Source organism: Rattus rattus, chromosome 3 (genome assembly GCF_011064425.1).
Source record: "Rattus rattus isolate New Zealand chromosome 3, Rrattus_CSIRO_v1, whole genome shotgun sequence".
In the NCBI taxonomy this organism is placed as follows: Eukaryota; Metazoa; Chordata; class Mammalia; order Rodentia; family Muridae; genus Rattus; species Rattus rattus.
The window spans coordinates 221,513,608-221,535,543 of NC_046156.1; positions in this window are offsets into that span (position 1 = coordinate 221,513,608).

A 21,936-nucleotide genomic window follows, 5' to 3' on the forward strand; every position below is an offset into this window, starting at 1 on the left:
ACCAAGCCTCAACTGCTCTTCATGACCCCTTCATGCCTTCAAAACCAGTACCACCTAACACATAACCAAGTCCAGCTTCAGGATGAGGTACAACCTTAGCTATGTCTGGAACACAGCTTCTTTGTGCTCTCAGAAAACACTTCCCAGAAGATTTCACCTCAGTGATGTTGGTCTCTTTTTAATCACAGCTCATTTCTTAATTCCAGCTAACCAGCATCAATTGTCCCAGGGGTCCCTTCTATTTTTTCACTCTAAAGCCAGAGCCACATGGCCAAAGCTGCCATGTTATGATGTTTGCTGAGGCTGAAACACACACACACACACACACACACACACACACACACACACACACACACACACACACACACACACACATTATTCTATTATCAGCGTTTTCTGTTTCTGACTCCCTCTCTGCCTAAGCTTGGCTTTCCTGGAACTTGCTCTGTAGATTGGCCTTGAACTCAGAGATCTTCTTGCCTGGCTCCTGTAATGCTGGGATTAAAGGTGTGTACCACCATGCCTGGATCTAAATTTAGCTGAGTAGGATCTTGTCCCAAAATCCCTTTATCGTGTATCTCCTAGAACATAGGATTCAGTTCAATTTCACTTCCTGGTGCCCCTTTAAAACTTGAACCACATATTTTGTATTTTTCCTTTCTAAGCTAGCTATGCTTGCTCAAAACACTCTTCATGAGACTTAACCAGAGAACAAAGTCTCTTCTGGACTTTTTTGAGACTTCCTTTGTCAATGCAATTAATATAAATTTCTTTACTCAAGTAGACTATTCAGACAAAGGCAAAAAGCAACCACATTCTTCACCAAAATACCACAAAAACAGTCTCTAGATCATACTGAAATTCTATTCCACTGAAACCTGCTCAGATCAGCACAATTCAAATCACTCACAGCAACAAAGTCTTCCATATTCCTACTAGGATAGCCCATTAAGCCTCACTTAAAGCATTCCAATGTGTTCCAAATGCAAAGTCCCCAAATCCACATTTAAACAAAAGCATGCTTTTGACAGCCTATTCAGCAATAACCCAGTTTCTGGTAACAACCTCTGTCTTAGTTAGGGTTTTACTGCATGAACAGACACCTCTTGTCTGCTGTGACCAAGACAACTTTTAACCGGGGCTGGCTTACAGGTTCAGGAGTTCAGTCCATTATTATCAAGGCAGGAGCATGGCAGCATCCAGGCAGGCATGGTACAGGAGTTGCTGAGCTCTACATCTTCATCTGAAGGCCGCTAGCAGAATACTGACTTCCAGGCAGCTAGGATGAGGATATTTATAAATATTTGCTCTCTACAGATATACCAGAAGAGGGCATCAGATCCCATTATAGATGGTTGTGATCCACCATGTGGTTGCTGGAAATTGAACTCAGGACCTCTGGAAGAGCAGTGCTCTTAACCCCTGAGCCATCTCTCTACCCCAGCATGAGGATCTTACATCCACAGTGATGTGCCTACTCCAACAAAGCCATACTTTGTGTCGATGATTTCTATGGAATCTTCTGCTCTTGAGATTCTCTCTTCTATCTCTTGCATTCTGTTGGTGATGCTTGTATGTATGGCTCCTTGTCTCTTCCTTTGGTTTTCTAAATCCAAGGTTTTCTCCCTTTGTGCTTTCTTTATTGCTTCTATTTTCATTTTTAATTCTTTCACCTGTTTGATTGTGTTTTCCTGTAATTCTTTCAGCGATATTTGCCTTTTCTCTTTATAGGCTTCTGCCTGTTCATTTATATTTCTCTGCATTTCTCTAAGGGAGTTCTTTATGTCATTCTTGAATTCTTCCCTCATCGTGACCAAGTGTGATTTTAAGTCTAGGTCTTGCTTTTCTGGTGTGTTTGGATATTCAGTGTTTGCTTTGTTTGGAGAGCTGGGCTCCGGTGATGCCATGTAGTCTTGTTTTCTGTTGCTTGGGTTCATGTGCTTGCCTCTTGCTGTCACGTTGTCTCTGTTGTTACCTGGTTTTGCTAGTTCTGAGGTTTGAAAGTCCTATACAGGTTTTCTGTGGTTTGAAAGTCCTATAGTCCTGTGTGTCAGGAATGCTGTAGACTTGTTTTCCTATTCTCTTTCAGCTAGTTATGGGAGTAGAGTATTCTGCTTTCAGGCATATAGCTGTTCCTGTCCCTTGGTCTTCAGGTGTTCCTGTGTGTGTGTGTTCTGTGTCCACCAGGAAGGTCACTTGGAGCAGAAAAGTTTGTCTTACCTCTCGTCCAGAGCCTGGAGTCACTTCTCAGATCCAGGTTTCAACTCTTTGTGAGGGCAGCAACCAGAATGGCCTTCCCCGCCTTCTCTCAGGACCCCATGCACAGAGGTCCCAGATGGCACTAGGCATTTTCCTCTATAGTCAGAAACGTGGGCAGAGAGTAGTCTCTTCTGGTTTCCCAGGCATGTCTGCCCCTCTCAAGGTAGCTCTCCCTCACACAGGACTTGAGTGCAGGGAGCTGTTTGACCAGGTCCCTTCAGATTCGGCGCAGTGTTGAGTGCCCCTATCTTCCTGTTCCCATAGGCCCTATATATTTTCCTCTTGTGCCAGGGATGTGGGCAGGGGTGGGCAGTGTTGTCAGTCTTTCCTGCCCTCCAGTCTCAGGAATGCCCACCTGTCTGGGCAGTGAGCTTTCTTGTGTGTGAATATTTTAAAGGATGGAATTCACATTCCTTATTTCTAATGCTTCTCATTCTTATTCCTTGCTTTGAATAGGTCTGATTTATAATGGAGATGCTACCTTTTGGTCACTAGCATCTTCCTCTATACTATACATCTTTTGTTGTATGCTGCTGGAGGAAGGGCAGCACTGATTCTGGTCGTTTTGTAGATTTTGCAACCTAACTGACGGATTAACATCACCCTGTCATGTATTTTCACTAATTTTTGCCCTTCCTGTTTTGCATTTAGGGCTCATCTGCTCTGTTGCAACCTTAATTTGGAAAAGAAGGAATCATATTAAAGGAACAATTGAGTCAATGAGTCTAATATATGATTCAGACAAATTCCTGAAATGTTTTTCTAAAAAGGAGAATTTTCACTTAGAGATTCACATTCATTAAGTGAAAGGCCCATCATGTCAAGACAGCTGCAGGTTTAATAGAGAAGTCAGAACCTTTTCTCTCTGTCAATGCTACTGAAGAAATTATTAGAGCTACAGTAAAATAAGAAAATGTCATATAATGACAGTCTAGTCATAGTGCAACTGTTCTATTTTCATTAGTGACTCAGCTGGTTGCTATGGGAACACCACTCTAGTGTCAGGGATGCTAGAGCTGATTCTTCTCCACCTCTATTTTCGGTTGGAGTAAATTGAGACCCCACCTAATGGGCTCCTGCCATGTTATTTATATCTGGGTCATAATAATAAAGGATTTAGAAATATGTCTGTTGAAATTCTAGCCAGGCAAATAGGCTTCCCACTAAAAAGGAGAGCAAATATAGAATTTCTAAGTTGATTGGAGCATCAATTGCTCTTAGGAGGTAGGTATTTCTGTTTGCTCTGTCTCCTGGAGAGAGTGCAGCCCTCTGGGGGACTCATTCTGCAGTTTCCATCCTGTCTCCAGACACCTTATGCAGGGTTTTCAGGGCCATTATCCAACCAAAATCCACCTACTGATATGCTTCTTCTGGATTAACTCAGTTTCACTTCATTTATTTACTTATTCATTTAGTTGTAGAGAGACTACAATAAGCCAAACATCATGTTAAATAGCAATTTTAGATCTTAGCTTGAACTCTAGCCATTCCCAGGCTAACAAGGGAATGTATATATGTATAGCAGTTGACATGTATACCCTGTCTTTGAACGATGGTAAATTGTGTAGAAATAGATGCATTTATAATACTTTGTGATCCTTTTTAAAATTGGTTCTGGGAATAGAACCCAGGACTTTGTGTCTGTAAGGCAAGGGTTCTACCACTGAGTTATATCCCCAACCCTCTATGATACTTTTCAAAAATTTATTCACTGTCATTGACAACAATAATACATTTTACAGATAAAATATGAATCTCTAACACATGTATATATTACAGAAGTATCAAATTAATTATTATATTTATCAGTGCTAGTAACACCTCATTGTGGCAATGCTTAAAATTCTTGCTATGTTATGCTTGTTTTAGTTGGGGCAAGGGAAAATTCTAAAAATTGAGAGAGAGAAGGTAACTGACTCTGTCCTGAGCAACATCTCAAAACAAGAACAGTAACAAACATTTTTTTAGTAATTAATTTTTTATTCACTTTGCATCCCTCCTCTCCTTCCAGTCCCACTCATACAAATTCCTCCACCTATCAACCCTTCTCCTTCTCTTCAGATAAGGGGAAGCAGCTCTTGGGAACTACCCCATCCTGGGATATCTAGTCACACAGATCTAAGCACATCTTCTACTGAGGCAGTCCAGATAGGGGAAGAGGATCCAATGGCAGGAACAGAATCTATGACAACCCCAGTCTACTTGTTAGGGGACTCACATGAAGATCAAGCTGTATATTTGCTACAATTATGTATGGGGTCCTAGGTCCAGCCCCTACATGCTCCTTGGTTGGTGATTCAGTCTTTGTGAGCCACCATGGGCCCAGATTAGTTGATTAGGTCTTCTTGTGATGTCCTTGACTGCTCTAGCTTGCACAATTCTTTCCCCCCCACTCTTCCCCCAAGGTACCCCAATCTGCCTCAGACTGTGGGTCTCTCCACCTGTTTCCATCTGCTGCTGGATGAAGCCTATCAGGAGATAATTAAGTTAGGAACCTGTCATATGTGTCTTTCTGTTTCTGGGTTACATCTCTCAGGATGATAGTCTCAAGTTCCATACATTTGCTTGCAAAATTCATAATGTCTTTGTTTGTAACAGCTGAATAGTATTGCATTGTGTAGACGTAGGATGTTTTCTTTATCCATTCTTCAGTTGAAGGACATCTAGGTTGTTTCCAATTTCTCTTTGTTACAAATAAAGTTTCTATGAACATAGCTAAGCAAGCATCCCTATACCTTTTGAGTATATATCCAGGAGTGGTATATCTGGGTCCTGGGGTAGAACTAGTTCTAATTTTCTAAAAAAAAAAATAGGTAAATTGATTTCCAAAGTGGTTGCACAAAGTGACCTTAAAGTGTATTTCTAGTTGAATACCTTTGAGATTCAGAACTGGGGTTGCAGGACTTGTGCTGTGTATCAATGCAAAATATTTTCTAGTAAGTGATGAGATTTAGTTTGAAATGACAGAAAAACTGCAAGACAAAGTTAAGAGGCTCACCTTGGAAAACTTTTGGAATTAGAGAAGAACTGAACAAAGAAATCAACTTGAAGACCTCATTGTCTGTTAACGTTGACCATAGGTTTAGTTTAGTATTAGAGGCAAAGCAAAGCAAACATACAAATAAAAAAAAAAAAAAAACTAGACAAAAGACTGTTTGCCTTACAGTAGTGGGATATGAACAGAGCCTTTGAAGCACCTATTTCCTATACAGCAAAGTTATTTTCTGACTCTTTAGTCATAAGATTAATAAATTGTCATCTCTCTCCTGCATATCAAGCATTGTTTGTAAGCAAAAATACACGAAGTTGATGCATAACAGACCTGGTTGTTTGCTAAGTGCATCAGGACCTCCTTAGTGAACCAAATGATATTTATAATGAGACAGTAAAGTTCTTTCCTACTGTTCCTGTGTCACTGTATAGCTCAGAATCTCAGACAGCACATTCTATGATAAATGTTCTTCACAGCCTGCTGGGAGCAGTCTTGTAGATATGGTCTGTGAAACACAAAGGACACATGTGTCACAGCCTCTGCATACACTGAGGTTTGTGGAGGTTGGATGCCCTCTTGATGTACCCTGTCCAGATTCTTGAATAGACAGTACAGAGTTAGTCATGGAGGCTTTTAAAAATGTCTCAATTTAAAATCCTAGTAGCAATTAATTCTAGCTGTAGGAGGTAACATCTCACTAAGCTGTACCATTACAAAAATATTTTTGTAAAGCATCTTTTTGGGTTTTACATATAAATTCTATCTAAAGGAAAACATATAACAATTGTGTCTCACTGCTATTAAATGGTTCATTTCTTTGGGAAGAGCTACTACAAAGGAGCACAGATTAAAAAAAGCTTCTCATGTATCCTTCCAGGAAAACTCAATTCAGAGAAACATTTAGGGAACTCATAGAATACGATTCAAGATTTATGCATTCTGATTTTATTTTATTACTTAAAATGCTTGTTGGATATGTAGGAAGTTAGACTGCCTTTTCTTCTTTCTACTGAAGCTCATGGCTAGGGCCTCTATGACATGAGATTTGCTAACAATTTCTAATTATCCAGGCAAACTTAATGCAGTCTTCAAGTGTGGTCTCCATAGTAACAGGAGATCCAACCAGTGATAATGAACTCTGCCAATGGGGCTAATCTGAGATTGTTTGATTGATTTTTCTTGGCATTTCTATGTCTCTGGACTCAAGAAGGCCAGAAATATGTCACAGAAATAAGTCACTTTTTACATGAAGGTCTATTTCTTCCTTCAGGGTGTTGGCAGAATGTTCCCCACCCTGTCCTATGTGCTTCAAGGAAGGAGTTGAGGAATACCATAGGACATCCTGTGGTTGTTTTCAGAAGTTTTTTCAACTTAAAATATATTAGAGGAATGTGTCCTCAACCCTACGAAACCATAGTTCACATCCCAAATGGTCTGCTTCAGATCTTGTAATGGGCTTCATGTTACTACATGCAATCAGACATTGAAAGCAGCACACATTTTTATGCCATCTGAAAAAATAGTGCAAGAAAATCTTTGTTCATATGCTATTGCACCCTATACAACATTTACAGGAAAGTTTGTAAAGGTGTAAAGTATGCATGAATGAGTATGTATACTTATTTTTTTTATCATTTTCAAAAACTGCTTTTGATTAAGCACAGTTGCATTAGTTTCTACCCCCACACAATATGTATGATATTTCTTGTTTTCCAACATCCTTATTACCACAATTTGCTTCATTTTCTTTTACACAATTTGTTCTTCATGATTCTGTTGCAGAGACAAAAACATTTTTCTTATTGTAGCTTGCATTTGTGTTTTCTTTGTTAGAAGTTAAATTGAGAATTTTCAATATATTAATGCATTATATTTGACTGACTACAACTGAAATCTTTGTACTCAGGAATCTGAGCCAGGAGGATTAAAAATGTAGAGACAGCCTAATCTAAAAAGTGAGATCCTGGACCAAAATTAAAAGGCATTTGTGTTCATCTGCATAAATAATTGTTCCCACAATTTTGATAACAACTCACTAAAACAAATTGCAAATGTTCTTTTTTCATTGCATAATTTCTTTACTTACATTGCAAATGTTATCTCCTTTCCTGATTTCCCCTCTGGTATACCCCTATCCCTTCCCCCCTCTGTTGCCTCTAGAGAGTATTCCCCCACCCATCCACCCACTCCTTCCTATCTCCCGTTCTTAGCATTTCCCTACACGTGGGGGAGGGGATATTGAGCCTTCATATGGCCAAAGGCCTTTCCTTTCATTGATGCGCGATAAGGTCATCCTTTGCTACATATGTAGCTGGAGCCCTGGGCCCCTCCATGTGTACTCTTTGGTGGTTTAGTTTCTGGGAGCTCTGGTTGGTTGGTATTGTTGTTCTTATCGTGTTGCAACCCCCTTCAGCTCCTTCAGTCCTTTTTCTAACTCCTCCATTGGGGGCCTATTTTCAGTCCAACGGTTGGTTGAGAGAATCTGACTCTATTTCTCAGACTCTGGCAGAGCCTCTCAGGAGATAGCTATATCAGGCTCCTGTCAGCATGCACTTCTTGACATCGACAATATTGCCTGGGTTTGGTGACAGTATATGGCATGGATCCCCAGGTGGAGCTGTCTCAGGGTGACCTTCCCCTCAGTCTCTGCTCTACAGTTGGTCTCTGTATTTCATGCTGTGAATATTTTATTTTCCCTTCTAAGAAGGACTGGAACATCCACTCATTGGTTTTCCAACTTCTTGTGGTCTGTGGATACTATCTTGGGTAGTCCGAGATTTGGCTATCAGTGAGTGCATACCATGTGTGCTCTTTTGTGATTGGGTTACTTCACTCAGGATGATATTTCCTAGTTCCATCCATTTACCTAAGAATTTTATGAAGTCCCTATTTTTAATAGCTGAATAGTACACCATTGTGTAAATGTACCACATTTTCTGTGTCCTTTCCTCTGTTGAGGGACATCTGGGTTCTTTCCAGCTTCTGGCTATTATGAATACAGCTCCTACAAACATAGTGGAGCATGTGTCCTTGTTATATTTTGGAGCATCTTTTGGGTATATACCCAGAAGTTTTATAGCTGTGTCCTCAGGTAGTACTATGTCTTATTTTCTGAGGAACCTCCAGACTGATTTCCAGAGAGGTTGTACCAGTTTGCAATCCCACCAACAATGGAGGAGTGTTCCTCTTTCTCCATATCCTTGCAAGCATCTGTTGTCACCTGAGTTTTTGATCTTAGCCATTCTGACTGGTGTGAGGTAGAATCTCAGGATTGTTTTGATTTGCATTTCCCTGATGACTAAGGATGTTGAACATTTGTTTAGGTGCTTCTTGGCCATTTGATATTCTTCAGTTGAAAATTCTTCGTTTAGCTTTGTACCCCATTTTTAATAGTGTTCGTTGATTGTCTGGTGCCTAACTTCTGGAGTTCTTTGTATATATTGGATATATACAAAATCCTCTGTGAGATATAGGATTGGTAAAGGTCTCTTCCCAATCTGTTGGTTGCTGTTTTTTCATATTGAAAATATCCTTTGCCTTTCAGAAGCTTTGCAATTTTAAGAAGTCCCATTTGTTGATTCTTAATCTAAGACCTATGACATTGGTTTTCTGTTCAGTAAATTTTCCCCTTCGCCTATGTGTTCAAGACTCTTCCCCAATTTCTCTTCTGATAGTATCAGGTTTTATGTGTATGTCCTTGATCCACTTGGACTTGAGCTTTGTACTAGGTGATAAGAATGGATCCATTTGCATTCTTCTATGTGCGGACAGCCAATCAAACAAGCACCATTTGTTGAAAATGCTATCTTTTTTCCATTGGATGGTTTTAGCTCCTTTGTCAAAGATCAAGTGACCATAGATGTGTGAGTTCATATCTAGGTCTTCAATTCTATTCCATTGATCTACCTGTCTGTCTCTGTACCAATACCAGACAGTTGATAGCACTATTGTTCTGTAATACAGGTGGACCTTAAGTATGGTGGTTCCCCCAGAAGTTCTTTCATTGTTGAGAATAGTTTTCACTATCCTGGGTTTTTTGTTACTTCAAATGAATTTGCAAATTGCTAACTATATGAAAAATTAGGTTGGAATTTTGATGGAGGTTGCATTGAATCTATAGATTGCATTCAGCAAGATTTTTACTATATTAATTATATTTAGTATAATAATCCTGCCAATCTATGAGCATGGAAGATCTTTCCATCTTCTGAGATCTTTAATTTCTTTCTTCAGAGTCTTGAAGTTCTTGTCATATAAATCATTCTCTTGCTTGGTTAGACTCACACCAAGGTATTTTATACTGTTTGTGATTATTGTGAAGGGAGTTGTTTCCCTAACTTTGTTCTCAGCCTTTTATCCTTTGAGTAGAGGAAGGCTCCTGATTTGAGTTAATTTTATATCCGGCCACTTTGCTGAAGTTGTTTATCAGCTGTAGGAGTATTCTGGTGAAATGTTTAGGTATAGTATCATATCATCTGCAAATAGTGATATGTTGACTTCTTCCTTTCCAATTTGTATCCCTTTGACCATTTTTTGTTGTCTAATTGCTCTGTGTAGGACTTCAAGTACTGTATAGAATAGGTCGGGAGAGAGTGGGCAGTCTTGTCTACTCCCTGATTTTAGTGGGGATGTTTCAAGATTCTCTCCATTAAATTTGATATTGGCTACTGGTTTGCTGTGTATTGTTTTTACTATGTTAAGGTATGGGCCTTGAATTCCTGACCTGTACAAGACTTTTAACATGAAGGGGTGTTGAATTTTGTCAAATGCTTTCTCAGCATCTAATGAGCTGATCATGTGGTTTTTTTTCTTTGAGGTTGTTTATATAGTAGATTATGTTGATGGTTTTCCATATATTGAACCATTCCTGCATTCCTGGGATGAAGCCTACTTGATTAAAGTGAACGATCTTTTTTTTTTTTTATTAACTTGAGTATTTCTTATTTACATTTCAATGTTATTCCCTTTCCCGGTTTCCGGGCAAACATCCCCTAATCCTCCCCCTCCCCTTCTTTATGGTGTTCCTCCCTACCCTCCCCCATTGCCCCCCCAAGAATCACGTGAACGATCTTTTTGATGTGTTCTTGAATTTGGTTTGCAAGAATTTTATTGAGTACTTTTGTATCGATGTACATAAGAGAGATCGGTCTGAAGTTCTTTCTTTTTTGGGTCTTTGTGTGGTTTAGGTATAAGCATAATTGTGGCTTCTTAGAATGAATTGCATAATGTTCCTTTTGTTTCTATTTTGTTGAATAGTTTTAAGAATATTGGTATTAAGTTTTCTTAGAAAGTCTGATAGAATTCTGCACTAAATCCATCTGATCCTTGGCTTTTTTTCATTGTGAGACTTTTAATTGCTGCTCCTAGTTCTTTAGGGATTATGGGACTGTTTAGATGGTTTATCTGGTCCTAATTTAACTTTGGTGCCTGGTGTCTGTCTAGAAAATATCCTTTTCCTCCAGATTTTCTTGTCTTGTTGAGTATAGGTTTTTGTGGTAGGATCTGATGATATTTTGAATTTCCTCAGTTTCTTTTGTTATATTTCCCTTTTTCTTTCTGATTTTATTAATTTTGATACTGTCCCTGAGCCCTCTGGTTAGTCTGGCTAAACATTTATCTATCTTATTGATATTTTTCAAAGGATCAGCTCCTGGTTTTGTTGATTCTTTGAATAGTTCTTTTTGTTTCTACCTGATTGATTTCAGCTCTGAGTTTGTTTATTCCTTGCTGTCTATTGGGTGCATTGCATTGTTTCATTCTAGTGCTTTTAGGTGTGCTATCAACCTGATAGTGTATGCTCTCTCCTGTTTCTTTTTGGAGGCACTCAGAGCTATGAATTTTCCTCTTAGCATTGCTTGAATCATGTCCCATAAATTTGTGTATGTTGTGTCTTTATTTTCATTAAATTCTAAAAAGTCTTTAATTACATTACTTATTTCTTCCTTGACTAGAATGTTGTTCAGCTTCCATGTGTATGTAGACTTTTTTTTTTTTTTTTTTTTTTTTTTTTTTTTTTTTTGGTGTTATTGAAAACAAGCCTTGGTGTTTGGTTATCTGATAGGATATATGGGATTATTCTCCTGAGGCCTGTTTTGTGACTGATTATATGGTCAATTTTGGAGAAGATACATGAGGTACTGAAAAGAAGGTATATTCTTTTGTTTTAGGATGGAATGTTTTATAGATATCTGTTAAATCCATTTTGTTCATAACTTCTGTTAGTTTCACTGTGTCCCTGTTAATTTCTGTTTCTATGATCTGTTCATTGATGGGAGTGGGTGTTGAAATCTCCTACTCTTGGGGTTGGGGATTTATCTCAGTGGTAGAGCGCTTGCCTAGCAAGCACAAGGCCCTGGATTCTGTCCCCAGCTTCGGGAAAAAAAAAAAAGAAATCTCCTACTTTTACTGTGTATGTTGCAATGTATGCTTTGAGCTTACAGTTGAGATTGTAGTTCTTTGTGGATTTTTTCCCATAGTTGCAAATAACCTGTAGGTCCTCCAGTCAGTTTCACCTTGCAGTTTACCAGACAATGCCTGTGATTCTCAGCAACTCAGATTCAATTTAACAGTGGAGTTTCCTGCTCACTAGTCCTGCTTCTTACTCCCCTTTTCTACCATATAGGAAGTACTCTAGTTGAGGTTAAGCCAGGGCCAAAGCAAAGATATGTTAGTCTTTACACTAATTAAAAATTTAAATAACTGTACTACAATTTTATATTACTTAATAATTTTTATTGAAAATTCAAATTGTAGTACAGTGTTATCTATTGGGCAGTTGTTGATCTAGAGAGTTTTTGATTTGGAAGCATTGATTGTTTCTCAACTTGTGGGTCACAACCCCTTTGGGAATGAACCTTTGCACAAGTTTAGCATACTAGACATCCTATATATTGTTGTGCCCATTTTATGAACCTCAAAAGACCACCAAGGAGCCTATTTGCACTAGGGTCTGTTTTGAAGCTGGAGCTTGGGCCACACTGTTGTCACCAGCCCAGCAGGACAAGAGGGTGAAGCCCCAATCCCAGTTTCAAGCAAACATTTATAGAGACATGCAAAGAACCAAGGGGCTTTCCATCTTGGCACACATCTGATTATGGGGAAGGGGTGTATTATGGATTTTGTTGACCTTTAAAATGATTGACTGCTACTGGGAGCCAAACTATAAATTTTCATAAGTAAATATCTTTAGGTACAGTGGTAACTTCTGCTTTCTTCCTAATGTGTTGTTAGAAAGTGACATGGAGACCAGGGTTAGGCACAGGCCTTCTGTTAAAGTCCAGTTCAACCTTAGGTCAGGTTTTTAAGATAGAGCCTGAACTCCATCTGGAGTTGGTCTGGTGTCTCAATATCAGATATTTACATTATGATTCATAAAATAGCAAAATTATAGTTCTGAAGTAACAATAAAAATAATTTTATGGTTGGGGTCACTGCAACATGAGGGACAGTGTTAAAGAATCACACCATTAGGAAGGTTGAGAACCACTAATCTAGACAATAGTGAAAAAATTTCTAGTTGTATTTGCAATAATCCTATCTTGAGTCATTACTGTGTGGAGTCACAGCATCCACTCACCTTTAGACATGTCAATTTATAGATTCTTTTCCTATTTTTTACTTTAATTGTTTTTGTGTAGTATACAAAGTATTGCTTTATTATATTCTCATAAGAGTGTATCATTAAATTTCATATATATCCAGTCCCCTTTTCCTCCCATCCCACTTTTATTATTGTCTTCTTTTCTCCACTTAGTCTTCCTTATTTTTATACCATACACACACACACAACACACACACACACACACACACACACACACACACACACACACATTAGATCTCCCAATGTCATTGAATATTGAATAAGGATCTTTCTTTACCCTTTCATAGTGGATTTAGGGTGATCATGACCTGAATAAGAGATCACATTCAAACATTTGGGAATTTACTAGCTACTGACTATTCAGTTATCAAATACCTGGGAATTTAAAATGTCACTATGGTCCATCAGTCATTGTAGGAGTTTATGGTTGCAGACAATACAGTTTTATCTCAAGTCTAAGTAAAAATGGGTCAGATTGATTCAGGAACATGTCTTTATTTTCTCATTTTTGAACGTATGATTGAAATATTGAAAAATGATCAGGGACTGGTTATCTTTTATAGTTCTGAGGGTGATATGCAGGCTACTGTAGCAGGAAAAAAAATCAGTGGTCTCAATAAGACAGTCTGACTCCATGATAGACTTCAAATTGTCAGTTCAGGAGATTAGGCCTAAAATTCCAGGCTTCAGCCAACTTTCAGAAACTGCCCCACCACGTGGGCTGAAGCAAGGACAATCAGTCAGGAGTTTCCAGCCAGCCCCTATGCTTCAGTTGTGAATATCCATAGAGATAGAGTAAGACAAAGCCCACCTACTCCAGTATTCCTCAGCAACAGTTTCCAGCCACCACACCCTGGTAATGGTTCTTGTGTGCCTAGAGAAAGAGTAAAACAAAGCCCACAAACCCCAGGACTCCCTAAGATGCTTTAATTTGGTTCTGTGAGTGCTCACTTCAGGGTCTCTCTGCCTTGGTAAGAGGAGACCCCAGCATGCTGGACTTCTGCAGAATAAAACACTCTGTGTTTACATAGTATTTAAGTCTTGGGTGTCATTCTTTGATGAGTTCTGGACCCTTGCAATCATAGCCAACATTGGACTATAGAATCACTGTTCAGTTCTGGACAGACCAAAACAGGCCAATGCAGTTCCACATAAGAGAGGTTTGTTGTGGGGGAAGGTGAGAAAAGGGGGTGAGGAGCAAAGGTCAGGAAGGGTCTGCTTTTTATTTAGGCTGTGGCATAACTACTTGAAGGTAAAGGTTGGAGATAAATCATATGATGCTAGGAATGTATGGAGATTGCTATGGTAACATATGTGTAGCTCCCTGTTGCCTATGGGTGATGTCACCAGCATCGCTGGGTTCGGAGTCAATCTGCAACCAACCATAAAGCTGGTTCCTGATACCAACAATACCTGCACAAGATCAAGGTAGCCATAATTTTGGCATAAATAGGGAAAGTGTTTTTCAGACCTCAGCAATGTATAAAATCTCAAAGAACAAAATTAATAATAAAGAGAAGGTAATTGTGGCAAGAATGGTGCAGTTGGCAATGAATTAGAGCTGAAGACAAAAGAAATCACAATTTAACATGGCTACACCTAATTACAAATAAAAAGGCTATATTGTATATACATACTGCTATGCAAAAGTATATTTCATTGTTATGATACCTCAAAGGTAATTAAGTGAAACCCAGTTAGCAACATGAAGGACCAATATCCAGACCTTGGCTTCTAATTCCACTCCCAATAACAAGGAAAAGAACTCCTTAGAGAGTGTTTTTAAAGGGGTCAGGGAGGTACAAAGTGAGCAACAGAGCAAATAAACAGCCCAAAACTTGTGGAAACAGAGATAAAGTGTTTAAAAATAAAGCAGGCACATTGTCATATGTTATAGGACATGGAAGCCAACTAAAGTAGTACCTATTGGCCAATGCTAGGCAGTCTACATATAGCATCGATTTGTAATAAACTATATTTTGAGTATCTATGAGATCATAATCATAATTTTAATGTTAATGAGAGAGATGATTCATTTCTTGTTCATAGAATTCAAAGAAATTATGTTGATACTCTGTCTTAAAAATGATGACAAAGAGCGTGGCTTATCATATTTAAAAACAAAGTGTAGTCTTAAAATGTAGATACATGTAAGTGTTACTTCTGCCAGTAGACTAAATTATCAATTTTAACTAATTATTATCAATGATAGAACATATTGGCAATATACATGTCCTTGCTGTAGTATGTTACTCATGCCACTATACCTCTGTGATCTTTTCCCTAAAGTCTGCAACCCCACTGTAACCATGACAACAATACCCAGGAACCTCCAATAGAAGAGGGTCCTATAACACAATTGATTAATTCTTCTTGAAAATGTCGAAGTCATCAAAACCAAGAAAAGCATAAGGAGCTGTGACATTTAAGAGAAACTTTTGGAAGATCGAGAACCATGTTATTCTGCATGGGATGAAATATGGCTTTAATTAAAACTGGAAGAATTCAGCATATACTAAATTTTACATTGAATGTACATTAACTTTAGTTAACTATAGTTCATTAATCATAACAAATTTGCCTTATTTGGAAGATATTAGTAACAGTGTTATGTGAACTTTTCCTTGTAAATCTAGGGAAGAATAAAAATAAAATCACTAATACACATTATATGGAGATAAAGAAATGAAGGTGAAACACTTTTTCAGACCTTCAAATCTGAATGATTACATCGACAACATACATATACAAGACACATTACAGCAGGTCCTCCAGATAGAATAATGCTGGCAGATGAACATGTAGATATACATGTACTATTAGAGAGTACTGGTAATGCTGTATAATGAATTTCTCTTATTTTCCATTAGAATTATGTATTATGTGCATGTTATGTTTTGGGGAACATGGGAATGTTAACAGCACAGTGCATGTATGTCTATTCCATGCACACTGAGCACATAGGACAAATTTTAGGAAACTTCTTTCCTTCCATTTATCTGGTGACCAAAATCAGGTTATCAGAGCTTTTTATTTAATAAGCCATCTTGTTTGTTACCATTTCTTTTAGGCTCCAGTCCACAGTTACCTGGCAAAAGCTATGTATGGTTAACTCAGTATAAAAGGGGCTGCTTGCTCCCTCTTCACATTTTTGCCCTCTTACTCTCCTTCCCTCTTCCCCCCCTTCCCCCTCTGTTTCTTTTTTTCCCCATTCCCTCCTCCCCTATCTCCATGTTGTTTATGGCGGGTCTCTCCTCCTCCTCCTCCTCCTCCTCCTCCTCCTCCTCCTCCCTCCTCCTCCTCCCCTCCCCCTCTTCTTCCTCCCCTTCCTCCCCCTCTTCCTCCTCCTCCTCTTCCTCCTCCTCCTCCTCTCCCTCCTCCTCCTCCTCCTCCTCCTCTCTCCTCTCCTCTCTCTCTCTCTCTCTCTCTCTTTCTCTGTCATTATTCCCTCAATTTCCCTCACTATGCCTAAATAAACTCTGTTCTATATTATACCCATTGTGTATACTTCCCCCTCACCATACCAAGCCTCTACCAAACACATTCCTGGCTTCCCTTTCTTTTTGATAAAACACAACATTGATGCTGAGACACTTGGATTTATCAACCCCCAGGTTCGAATCTCCTGCTGCCTCATTCTACAGCCAGTAGATTGCTTGCTAGGCCTATCTATGCAAGAGCTGGCAGATTGGTAAGATTCCTGTTCTGGTTGTTGGGCAGGGCCCCTTCTCCCAAAGAGGTCTGGTCACCCTTTTGGGACTCAAGGGATGAACCTTCCACAGTCCCTATGATAGTCCTCCCAGCCAACATCCCATTTTAGGACTTCAACACTTTGGTGATCCCCTTCCCTCTCAGAAGCAGGTTTTTCTTTTGCTGCTGAAGAAAAATCTTAAGCTTAGGTAAACCATTCTCCCATGTGGTCAGGGCCCACTTATGGGTCCTGTGATGACCCTGTAATTCAAGACTTGACTGCCTGCTTGTGGCCATTAATTTATTCTCAGAACATCAATAGGAATATTTTAATAATGTCTCTCACCCAAAGGGAAGATCTTCACTGATGTATCTCTTCTGGCATGCCTTCTCTTCTAATTCACAGGCTAAACTTGGCCCCTATACTTATCCAGCAATATCTCTACAAGGCCACTTAACTGGCACTTTAAAAACAAACTTTTACACCTTTTTAGCCAGTAGGCCATAACCCATCCCCTCCCATTCTTTCCCTGTTTACTTTCTGCTCTTATTCTCCACCCCCATGATTCTGCCACTGTGGCACACTTTTACCCCACCCCTTGCCCTCTTGCTCCCTAGCTGGAGGCAGCTCTCTCCTGACTATCTTTGGCTCTCCATATTCCCCCTTCATTCTATTGACACTTGCTCCCTGCTTCCTTGATTCTGCTACTACTCCTAGCCTGTACTCCCCACAGAGTTGCTGCCAGACAGCAGCACCAGACTCACTCTCTCTGCAGGCCCTCTCACTGGAATAGAGTTGCTAGGAGACACTTCAGGCAATAGCTCTTGCTCCACGCACCCCCTTGATTCATTGATTCAGCCTCTGCTACATTTCTGCAGCCATCTGTTCCCCACCTCCATGTTCCTTCTTTCTGCTGATACTTGGTACTTTGCTCTGCTGAGCGAGCACTATCACATTACCCCATTTCTGCTGTCATCACTGCCACCACCTCTGCCCACTCAACTCAGCTTTGTTGTTTTGGCTCTTCCTGGCAAGTTCTCTTGCATTGCTTTGAGAACATTTGCTCTCCCGCCTGAGGGAGTTTCTAGGAGACAGAATACTGCTTCTGGCTCTCTGCTTCAGGACTGCTCTCTGTCCTGCCTCTCTTGCCCATACTATGCTTGAAAGAATAAAAAATGCAGCTAAGAAGTCAGAAGTTTAAAAAAAAGCCCTAAATACCTCAAATTCCAGACCCTGACCTCTACCTGTACTAGCTGACCATAAAGTTAGATTAAAATCTTAGAGAATAATCTTGAGAAGCAGGAAGCTTCTCCCAGGAACTGATGGACCATAAAGTAAACAATCTTGAGAAACAGGAAGCTCCTCCTTGTGATTCACTGGTATTCTCGACATTTTCCAATGATGCCCTCCCTACCCACTGGGGTTGAGGTTTCTTCCTTTAAATTCCCCTTGTCTTAGTACTGGAGGTCGAACTCCACTGCCCCTGCATGGGATACGAGTCTTGACCCCAGTGCACTGGTTCCTATCAATAAACCTCATGTTTATTACAGCCAGGACAGTCTCACGTGAGTTCTTGGGGTGTCGCATCATCCCGAGACTTGAGTGAGGGTCTCCCCGCTCCGGGGGTCTTTCATGCTCAGGAAAGCAGTCACACTCCTGTGGCCACTGCCCTCTGCCAAGCCATGCTGCACGTCCCTCACAGTGCTTAGATTTGTCTGCTGCTTAGATTTTTATGAATGTCTGTCTTTGCCATGCTTCTGTTGTTACAAGACTTTCCTCCAGATAGAGCTGTGGCTTCAGCGCCATCTTAGCTAAGGGCAGTCACGTGGCTGGTTGCCACTTCAGCACCACCATAACTAAGGACCATCTGACATCTTTGTAATAGCCTGATCTCAGTTCCCAGCCTTTAGGAGTACATATGGTAAAAGGCACTTAGCAATTAAGATAAGGTTTATTTTTATCCTGCCTTGGTAACTAATGATTTCTAAACACTGAAAGGTTAAAGATCACTGATACATATATATGTTTAACCATGTTTTTGCTACTACCATTAAGTTACAATGTGTTCTCTTTATTTGCAACATATATTCTCGAACAAGTAATCAAACAAACACTGGTTGTCTAACTCAGATATGCCTAAAAGACCAGCTCCCAATCCTGTCAGAAATATGCTAGAGGTAAGGTTGAATGTTTAAACTTATGACAGACAGAGGTTTCCAAAGCCTGACAGCTTATTCCCCTCCTCAGTCAAGGTCTCCAAGAAGATAATGGGCACAGCAATAAGACTGTCTGGATAATAGTATGTTAATCACTGAGAAACACTGCCTCATTGTCTTGCCTACTGCCAGGGCTTGCCCTACTCTGTGGACAAACAGAGGATACCTAGAGCATTAAACTTTCTCATATTGCCTAAGTCAAGGTGGGCCATTTCTCATTTTTCTAAACTACCTCCTCCACAGGAGAAAAATCTTTTGTTTTCTGGACCCGATGTCCAGACTGACTCTGTCCACATTGCCATGGACAGGAACCTGGGAACTATAGGGGTAGGGAACTATAGCCAACCTCTGTCATTTCAATTAATACATGATTCCTAGATTATAATAGATTCTTCCTGGATTTCTGACTACATTGACAGCTAATGTAACTGTAGCTTGACAGCTAGAAAATAGACCTAGCCCATTGAAGTGGTATTCAACTTCATTTTCTCATTAGTAAATTCGTTAACTGGCTAAGACTGTTAGATTTCCTAGCAAACATAGACAGGTTTACTTTGCTCACAAGTTTCATGGTAAATGATACACAAGTTCAGATGTAAACTTTTACAGATGTAACCTTCTGTTATTTCCTTATCTAAACTCAGTTCCAGTGCATGAATGTTTCATATTTCCTCCTCTTGCTATGTTACTGTCCTAACACTAATCTATATAGATTTTACAAATTAGCCTAACTTGTTATATTCCATTATATGATCCAATTATATAACTACAAGCTCAAAGTTTGTTTTCTTTGATTGCATTTTCAGATAACTTAAAGGGTTTCTGATGCTGAATCTACACTATTAGCCACCATACTCAAATATAAGTTTCCTTGGGTTATTTTTTAACTATACACTTAAGGTAATGCTAAACAATATGATCAACTATAATATTCACAAGGTCAAGGTTTAGAATTTCCTTTAATTTTTTCTTAAATGTAATATATTCAGTCTCCCAGACAGAACGAATAAAAACCTTCCTTGCTCCTTTTGCTTCACAAAAGTTTTTTATCTTTAAAAATTATCTAGTTTTTTTTTTAAAATTAGCTCTTTTGGAAACTTAAAAGCTATAGGAAACTCACTCAGATCTACCTCTCATAGACCAAATAGACTCCATCCAGATAAATATATCTGCCTATCAAAAGCCTAAGTTCCCACTTGCTACCTATTCCAGAGGGTGGGATTCGTCTCCTGTTCTCTGGGATTGGGACTCCCCTCACCTAGACCAAGAAGACCAAAGGGTTTCAAATGTACACCTATAAAGTTTTTTTCCACTCAAATGTACTTAACTTTTTTTCTCTACCTCTAATAAGTATATGTGTATGTTTTAGCATCTTGTCAAGTCCAGGCATTGCGTACATTCAGGTCAGCTCCAGAAAAATAACCCACAGATGCTCCAGTCATCTCTCACAGACACAAATGCTTCTACTAGACTTGCTCCTTCCTATCTAACCATAAATGATACCACAAATCCTGGACAGCAAGGAAACAGCCAACTCTCCTGAATGGACCAACATTCCCATACTCATTTTCTTTGGTTTCCCAGAGACACGCTGCCCCAAAGTCAGCAGGAAGTATCTAAAAGCTACAATGACCCTATTCCTGCTTTATCATCACCTCATTTTACTTTTTAAAATTAAACCAAAACAGAGGAATGTTAGCATTTCTAGGCTCTGCCCCTCAGCAACAGCCAGGTATGCCTGACTCAGTATAAAAGGGGCTTTTGCCCCCTCCTCACTCTCTTGTCCTTTTCCTCAATCTTTTTAAAAATTTTCTATTGGTTATTTTGTTTAATTGCATTTCAAATGTTAACCCCCTTCCTGGTTTCCTCTCCTAAAACCCCCCATTCCACCCCCTTCTTCTGCCACCATTAGGGTGCTTCCCCACTCATGATTTCCATCCCACCACACTAGCATTACCCTGGGGAATCAAGTCTTCCTTCCCCTCCCATTGATGCCAGACAAGGCCATTCTATGCTACACATGCAGCTGGAACTGTGGGGCCCTCCATGTGTATTCTTTGGTTGGTGGTTTAGTCCCTGGTCTGGTTGGTTCTGAGGGGTCTATTATTCTTCCTATGGGGATGCAAACCCCTTTATCTCCCCCAGTCCTTCATATAACTTCTCCATTGGGGTCTCTGTGCTCTGATTATTGGCTGCAAGCATCCACATCTGTATCAGTAAGGCTTTGACAGAGCCTCTCAGGCTCCTGTTAGCAAGCTCTTCTTGTCATCAGCAAGTGTCTGGGTTTGGTGGTTGCATATGGGATTGATCCCCAAGTGGGACAGACTCTGGATGGCCTTTCCATCAATTTCTGCTCTACTCTTTGTTCCTGTATTTCATTTAGACAGGAGCAATTCTGGGTCAAGATTTTGAGAAGGGATGGTGGCCGCATCCATCAACTGGGGAATATGGTTCTCTATAAGTTCTCTCTTCCCTTTGTTGGGTATTTCAGCTAATGTCATCCCCGTTGGGCCCTGGGAGCCTCTTGCTTTTCTGGCATCTTGGAATTTCTGGTGTCTACCCATGTCCCATTGCTAAATACCTCTGTTCAATTTCCTGATTCTCTGTAAATCTCATCGGTGTCCTCCCACACCTAATCCTGCCACCTTTTTTCCCTCTTTCTCTCCTTTCTTCCTCCCAAGTCCCTCCTACCCTCAACCTCCTATGATTATTTTTGTCCCCCTTCTAAGTAAGACTGGGGCATTCAAACATTGGTCTTCCTTTTTCTTGACCTTCATATGATCTGCAAGTTGTATCATCGATATTCTGAGCTTTTTCCCTAATATCCATTTATCAGTGAATACATACCATTTGTGTTCTTTTGTGACTGTGTTACCACACTCAGGATGATACTTTCTGAAACAATTAATTTCATGAAGTCTTTGTTTTTTATGGATGACTAGTACGCCATTGTATAAATCTACTGCATTTTCTGTATCCATTCCTCAGTTGAGGGACATCTGGGATCTTTTCAGCTTCTGGCTATTATAAATAAGGATGCTATGAACATAGGGGAGCATGTGCCCTTGTTTTATGTTGGATCATCTTTTGGGTATATGTATAGGAGAGGTAGAGCTGGGTTCTCAGGTAGTGCAATGTCTAATTTTCTGAGGAACCACCAGACTGATTTCCAGAGTGG